General features: G+C 41.4%; 1 long non-coding RNA gene across 1 annotated transcript; it reads right to left on the bottom strand.

Annotated features, from left to right (window-relative positions):
* Window positions 1-2,375: 2,375 nt before the first annotated feature.
* LOC123064561 (uncharacterized) lies at window positions 2,376-3,761 on the bottom strand. The gene is made up of 3 exons (XR_006430728.1): window positions 3,706-3,761; window positions 3,449-3,570; window positions 2,376-2,455 (listed from the first exon to the last, which is right to left on the bottom strand). It is a non-coding gene; the product is annotated as an uncharacterized lncRNA (long non-coding RNA).
* Between the last annotated feature and the right edge of the window lie 4,028 nt (window positions 3,762-7,789).

Genomic DNA, 7,789 nt, shown 5'->3' with positions numbered 1-7,789 from the left:
AAGGGGAAGGCGAGGAAAGGGGAGGAGTTTAACCCGAGCCAGATCCCCTACAATCCAGAGCAGGTGATGATATCTAGTGGTGGGAGGTCCTGTGGCTCCATAGCCATTGATCCAGAGATTGCTCCTGAGACCACGGTGAGTTTAATTTGAATGGACGTTACTTGCTAGTCTTAACATTTGAGTGTCATCATGCTAACGAAACATTGGAAATGATCTTTGGTGCAGCGTTACTCCACACAAGCATCACACGATCCTTCTCCAGCTACTAGCCTGAGCCAGCCCGCTCCCACACCTCCATGATCAAGGTAAGTTTCTCTAGTTTTTTGTTTAACAAATGCATAAAGACCTAGACTTAGCTTTATTTCATCCAATATGCTTACCTTAATGACCTAGACGTAGCTTCTTTTCCTGCAAAATGACTTAATAAGCTTACTGACCTCCAAAACCAGCCATTTTACCTAAGTTAGCTCTAAAATGATCTATACTTAGCTTTGTTTCCTCCAAAATGACCTAAGTTAGTTATAATATGCTTAGTTAACTAGGTTTGCTCAATAATGACATGTACTTACCTTACTTATGTAAAAAACGGCATAATTAGCTTAGTTAGCTCATAAACGATCCATTTTACCTACATTAGCTCTAAAATGATGCATTTTACCTAAGTTAGCTCATAAACGATCCATTTCACCTAAGTTACCTCACAAACGATGGCGTGCTTCTTCTTCTAGTCTTCTTCTTCTAGTCACCTTTTCCTAACTTTCTTATTTGCCATTTTGCAGATTTCATTCACTTCTCGGAAGCTAGCTTGCTATGATGGAGTGCTTGTTTTTAATTTCATTCTCTTCTAGTATTCTTCTAGCTTGCTACGATGGAACTTGCTATCTTGATGAAACTTTGCATTGTAATATGTATGTGCAACTTTGCTATCTTGATGGAACTTGCTATGTATGAGTGGATGGAACTATATATGTATGTACGATGAAACTTATGTGCTGTTAAATAGCTCTGTGAAATATATCTATATATGTCATATATATTTGCTGTGAAAATTGTTGGATTTAAAAAAAACAGAAAAAAGAGACAATATGCAGGCTCTTTGCCGTCAGCCACCGACGGCAAAGGTCTCTTTGCCATCAGCAGCGGACGGCAAAGAGGCCACGTGGCAGGCAACTGTGCTTCCTGGGAGGCTGACCTATTTGGTCAGTTTGCCAACAGTGGCTGACGGCAAAGAGAAAAAAAACTTTGCCTACAGCGGCGGACGGCAAAGGCCTTCCGATGTTTGCCGTCAGCGGCCGACGGCAAAGGCTTGCCGTTAACCACCTAACGGAGTAACAGCGCAATTATTGCCGTCAGTATTTTTTGCCGTCGGCAGCTGATGGAAAAGGACCCTTTGTCGTCAGTCGCCCGAAGCGGACGGCAATGTAGCTCTTTGCCGTCCCGTACGTTGCCGTCCGCGGCGGACGGCAAAAACCTTTGCTGTCCGCCGTGGCTGATGGCAAAGTAGCTGATTCCTGTAGTGATGGTCTTTAAAGCTATGTAAAGGTGTCGTCTAGATCTCCAGGGTCCTAAAATGCATTTTTAATTAAATTTATGAAATTATAACATGTCTTATCCAAGTCTAAACAAATGTTTAACCTGACCTTTTATACTTTACCTTACTAATAAAAAATACTAATAAAGCACGGATTGCTTCTATCGGTTCACCGTCGTAATACGCTTCTTTCGGTGAATTTTATTGTCTGACAGTTCTTTTGTGAACTTTATCGTTTGACAGTTTTTTTGTGAATTTTATCGTCTGACAGTTATTTTTTCTTCGCCACGTAAATAAAAAAAAAGATGAGAGAGTTGCTCCTCGGGGTCGAACCAAGGACCTCCACATAGGTGAACCACATGCCTAGCCACCAGGATGGAGCACGTATCTTGTTCTACTAGATCAGCTGCGCGCCTTGGCGCGAGCAGCGCGCCTTGGCGCTAGGGTGCCGGTTTCAACAATGTGCCCATGCATGTAATGGTGAAGTTAGTAGAAAGCCAGGCTTATCATATGTATTCAATCAGGATAAAAAAATAAAAAAAAATATTCAAGTGTAATCGGAGCAAGACATCATCAATAGATACCAAAACTACAGATTCAAGTGTAACCGGAGCAAGACATCATCAATGGATACCAAAACTACAGTACAACACATCTCCATAGCCACCAGAATGATAGTACAACACATTTGAAGAATGGAATGTTCGTATACAGTGTAAATTAAAGGATGCAATGTTCATACACCGGTAATGGGCATGCGCGGTGGACACGTCCGGTCGTCTTGAACAGCAGTGTCAGAGAGAATGATGACTCTCATTGTGTTCTCATTGAGCCCGAGTCTCAGTTGGCCTTGTGAAGCCCAAGATGCTCTACCAGGAGATCAAGCATCATTCTAACTGGGATCCTTACAATGCTTGTCTCGGCCTGTGTCATAGGAAATTTCAGAATGGTTATATAATTTTCCAGAGTACTAAAGTTGACAGCAGTTGGTTTATACCATGAAAACAAAGGTCTGGGTAACTAAAGGACAACAATCTTTGTTGTGCAAGAGTTTTATTAGATTCTTACTGTCCTGTTCGACAATTGAGACATAGTAATTGAAAAAAAATCAAATGCTACCATGAATCATAAGATAAACCAGCAGAAAATCTAAAGCCTAATCATCGGACAAAGTCACACACACGAGCAGATCGCTTCAAGTATTGTACAAAGAACAATGGCCTAGGAAACCAATCCACAATCCACCGAGTTTGCTACAAAGAAAATCCTAAGGACAACCTGTACACACTCATACGCAAGCGTCAATTCTGGTGTTTCCAACTTTAATGATAAGCTAATCGAAACGAGAGGCCAAGCAGTCCTGGATAGTCATTTTGAAGTCTAATTAGACAACATTAAGTGCAAGAGAGGCAAGGTGACTAATTCAACAATGCGCCAGGAACGGCCAGAAAAAGATGATTGCACTCACACATCCATTGTAGTTCTTGTAGTCCTTGTTTGTTTTGCATCATGCAGACCAATGTTACCAAGAATGGCATTAACCATAGACTTTGGGCTGATCAGCTCTTCAGTTAATGAGACACCAAACGATTTGATAGGTATAATATATATGGAAACAGAATGTGTCAGGCCAGGCTCAAAAACAAGAATGACACGATAAGTAAGAAAACAACGGTGGCACAAGTTAATATGTGAATAGGTGGCCTTTATATCGTTTAATAGATTCATTATGTGAGTATTCATACTAAGTAAAACTCAATACCACAACTAAATTATAATCAATAGATTTGGAGTATTCTCTCTGAGAAGGGCAGCATTTTTATACACAGCCCGAATAACAGTAAGATCACTCATGTGAACCCTAGATCGATACTACTGAAGTACAGAATTTATAAGCGACCAACAGCTCGTGTTTACCTTGTTCATTGGTGGCACCGTGGACTGCGTTTTCCATGTTCCTGTCGCCGGCGTGGTGGACAGGAGTTCCCTCCATGCACTGATTGGTATTGAGTAGTCAGTTGCTTTCAGATCACAAAGAACTACATCAAACAAAGATGAATCTAGCTAAAGGATGCATATCCTGCATACAATAAAATTGTATATTAGACAATGCTAAGAGCTAGAAATATTGATTGGTGCAAGTTTGAAGAGAACAAATCTAAATTACATCATACTTGAATCTTAGCAAAGCAAATGGTCAAATAATATATGTATGAGTGGTAGAAGAACAACAATGGCCCAAAGCAGATACGCGAAACAACAATCAGGATCCAGGAAGTCCAAGGCAAGGCCTCTAAAAAGAATCTGCTCCACACAAGAAGAAACCAACGACATTTTTACAGCAACGTAGCCAGTCCTGCCAAATAGTACATGAATTAAAGAAGGAAACGAGCTTACCCAATAGGAGCATGACTGGCACGACCACCGGCAGTAGAGGCGAATGACAGAATTGTCCGTGGAAGGAAAAATCGAGCACGGCAAGTAACCTGCAGTGCAAACCACGCGTCAAATATAAAGCTTCCGCCACACACCAATATGAGTCTTAATCCAAAAAAGTAGAGCCAGACCAGGCCAAGACACTAATATGAATCTCAATACAAGGGTACAATGAGCACTGAAGATTTTTCAGCATGTACCATACATCTAGAATAACATGAGTAGCCCTCTGCAATTTATTACTGATGCCCATGCATATGTTACGTATATTTACTAAGTATATAATTAGCAAAGGAGAGAGAGAGAAAGAGAGAGAGAGAGAGAGAGAGAGGCGAATCTTACCAACGAGGGGCGCGGCGGGGAGTGGTGGCTAGGTTCCGCCGGCGTCCAGCAGGCTGCCGATGTCGTTGATGATCCCGTCGGCATCGTCGATGAAGAGGGTGGCGACCCCGGCGACGAAGCCCGACGCGCTGCCGCCATCCTCCTGCAGCGACTGCAGCTGCCGGAACTGGTCGTCCACCATACCCTAGGAACAACAGATCGGCCACGCCGGAGGCAACGGGTCAGGTCGAAATGGCGACGACGACGACGACAACCCCCTACTGGATGCTCCAGCGTGATGTCACACTTTGACATAGGGTATAGTACACATGTATGCAAAATCTCTAGCATCTAGACTCTGTCTTAGTACATTCTCTGATGGTGTAAACTTTACATATGAAGATAATTAACTTATCTAGACCCCAGGACAGAGGAAATCATTTCAATCGATCTTAATAATACCTTGGTATGCTTTATATTTTTCCTGGGACTAATTATGTATGTGGTGATGACACAATCCTAGTGGGATAGCATCACCCATTCCTTGTTCAAAGCAACATCACAATAAACCAATCTGTGTCACAAATCGAAGGTGGGGACTGGACAACGAGCTATGTCCAACAGGAAGCAACACCAGCAGCTCACAATATAAATAAAAAGTGCCATCAGTAAAGTAGTTGACAATAAACTATAAGCTCAAAGCATAGAACTATTGTTGCAGGTCAAAACAACTGAAGTATGATTTACCAATCTACAAACATAGGCACATAAATAAAATTGTTTGATTCTTGCCTTTACATATATAATATAAACAGAGACACATAATGAGGACTCCTAATAAAAAATGCTGTTTCAAAAATATTTGAACCCTGGTGGGTTGGGGATATCACTGCCCACCTAACCATTCTAACCACATGTTCGTTCGCACGTATGCACTTTAGTTGTGGTGTACTAGTAGCATTTAAATTTCAAGTTCTAGCTACCATTTTGATTGGGCGCCAATCAAAGGCACAAAGGAAAATAAGGAAAAGAAAAAGAAAAAGAAACAAAAAAGAAAAATTCAACATGCTAGCTGTATTATTGCAGATTTGTTACTATCCCAAGCCTCTAGCCTTTGCGTGTGGATGATGATATTCCAAAGTCTCACGTGTTAGGGCAGCCCCCATGCATGCACACAGTTAAAGCCTCTAGTGATCTCAGTCAGAAGTTAGCTGTCGGCTGTCGCATAGATAAAACATGGTGAGTAAATTATAACATGTCTTATCCAAGTCTAAACAAACGTTTACCAGACTATCGCCAGAAATTTTGAAATAAATCCAGGATAAGTGCGAGCACCAGGACTTGAACCCTGGTGTGTTAGGGATACCACTGTCCACCTAACCATTCCAACCACAGATTGATTCGCACGTACGCACTTTAGTTGTGGTGTAGTAGTAGCATTGTTCAAGCTACAATTCTGATTGGGCGCCAATCAAAGGCACAAAGGGAAAGAAGAATAAAATAAAAATAAAATGAAAGAGACAAAGTTGACAGGCTAGCTGTATTGCAGCTTTGTTACTATCCCAAGCCTCTAACCTTTGCGTGTCCATGATGATTCTCCAAAGTGATATTCCAAATCCTCACGTGCTACGGCAGTCGCCATGCACGCAGTTAGAGCATGGTTAATAGCTAGCTGCTGGCTATAAGCCAGTGCCATGTCATCTAAAGCCCATTTTATAGTCAACATGTACAATAGTAGATTAAAAGAGTGTACTACTTTTTTTATTATGTGGCCCATCATTCATTCTCATAAAGTGCCTAGGAGCACGTACTAGAGTTGGCTCTCCACGAAGAGCCCACTTACCTTCTCTCTCCTCTTCTTTTTTCTCCAACTAAGCAGAAATATACTAGTTTATTCCTTATAGCCCGCTGACTCAGCTTTATTGTACTTGCTCTTATAGCCTCTAGTGGTGTCAGTCAGAAGTTAGATCTTGGCTGTCGCGTAGATAAAACATGGAGAGTGAAATTCACATATATGGTCTTTAAAGCTATGTAAAGGTGTCGTCTAGATCTCCAGGGTCCTAAAATGCATTTTTAATTAAGTTTATGAAATTATAACATGTCTTATCCAAGTCTAAACAAATGTTTAACCTGACCTTTTATACTTTACCTTACTAATAAAAAATACTAATAAAGCACAGATTGCTTCTATCGGTTCACCGTCGTAATACGCTTCTTTCGGTGAATTTTATTGTATGACAGTTCTTTTGTGAACTTTATCGTTTGACAGTTTTTTTGTGAATTTTATCGTCTGACAGTTATTTTTTCTTCGCCACGTAAAAAAAAAGATCTTCTTTCGGTGAATTTTATTGTATGACAGTTCTTTTGTGAACTTTATCGTTTGACAGTTTTTTTGTGAATTTTATCGTCTGACAGTTATTTTTTCTTCGCCACGTAAAAAAAAAGATCAGAGAGTTGCTCCTCGGGGTCGAACCAAGGACCTCCACATAGGTTAACCACATGCCTAGCCACCAGGATGGAGCACGTATCTTGTTCTATTACATGGGTGAACCACATGCCTAGCATCCACTCATGTTTAGTAGTACTATTAACTTAGTACATGTCGGATTAACTTGTTCAGATGTTCCATACTACACATTTAGGAACCCTTTAGGTTTACTAAACGCATGTCACTATTAGGAAAAGGGCTATAGATAGGATTGACACTAATGACGCACCAGGGATGTAGTGCGCCACAACTATATACTAATGGCGCACTAGTTGGTGATGCGCCATTAGTGTGGAAGACACTAATGGTGCACCAGACAAAAGGTGCATCACTAGTGATAATTTTTTTTTCATTTTCACATACATACTAATGGCGCATCCGACTAAAGTGCGCCATTACTAGTTCTAACTAGTAATGGCGCACCAGACAAGGAGTGCGCCAGTACTGTATTTTTTTATTTTATTTTTTGCAAAACTACTAATGGCGCATCGTGTCACAGTGCGCCACTACTAGTTTAAACTAGTAATGGCGCACTACTACGTGGTGCGCCATTAGTATATATATATTTTGCACTATACACGACTATCTCGATTACGGATATCTCGCGGGGCAGGTAGTCCACGGATTTTCTGGATGCGTAAGGTGCATGGATGACACAACGTATCGCCAGCTAGATAGAGATCCCGGGTCTTCAAAAACCGTGTTCATGGGACATCGACGTCCCCCTCGCCGCCGACGATCAACCGCATCCTCCCCCGCTCCACCGCCGCCGACGATCAACCGCACCCTCCCCCGCTCCACCGGCCGCCGCCGCCGACCCCCGGCCCGCACCCTCCCCCACTCCACCGTCGCCGATGACCCACCGCACCCTCCACTCCACCTTTTTCATATTCATAAATATTTTCAAATAACAAATTTGAACATATTTTTTAAAAAAATTATTACTGTTTTTATAAAAAAAAATATTAATGTTATGATTTAAACAAGTTTCAACATATTTAAACACAAATAAA

The sequence above is a fragment of the Triticum aestivum genome, chromosome 3B (genome assembly GCF_018294505.1).
Source record: "Triticum aestivum cultivar Chinese Spring chromosome 3B, IWGSC CS RefSeq v2.1, whole genome shotgun sequence".
Lineage (NCBI taxonomy): Eukaryota > Viridiplantae > Streptophyta > Magnoliopsida > Poales > Poaceae > Triticum > Triticum aestivum.
The sequence above is the reverse complement of the archived record's forward strand: the minus strand, read 5'-3'. Positions and strand labels throughout refer to the sequence as shown.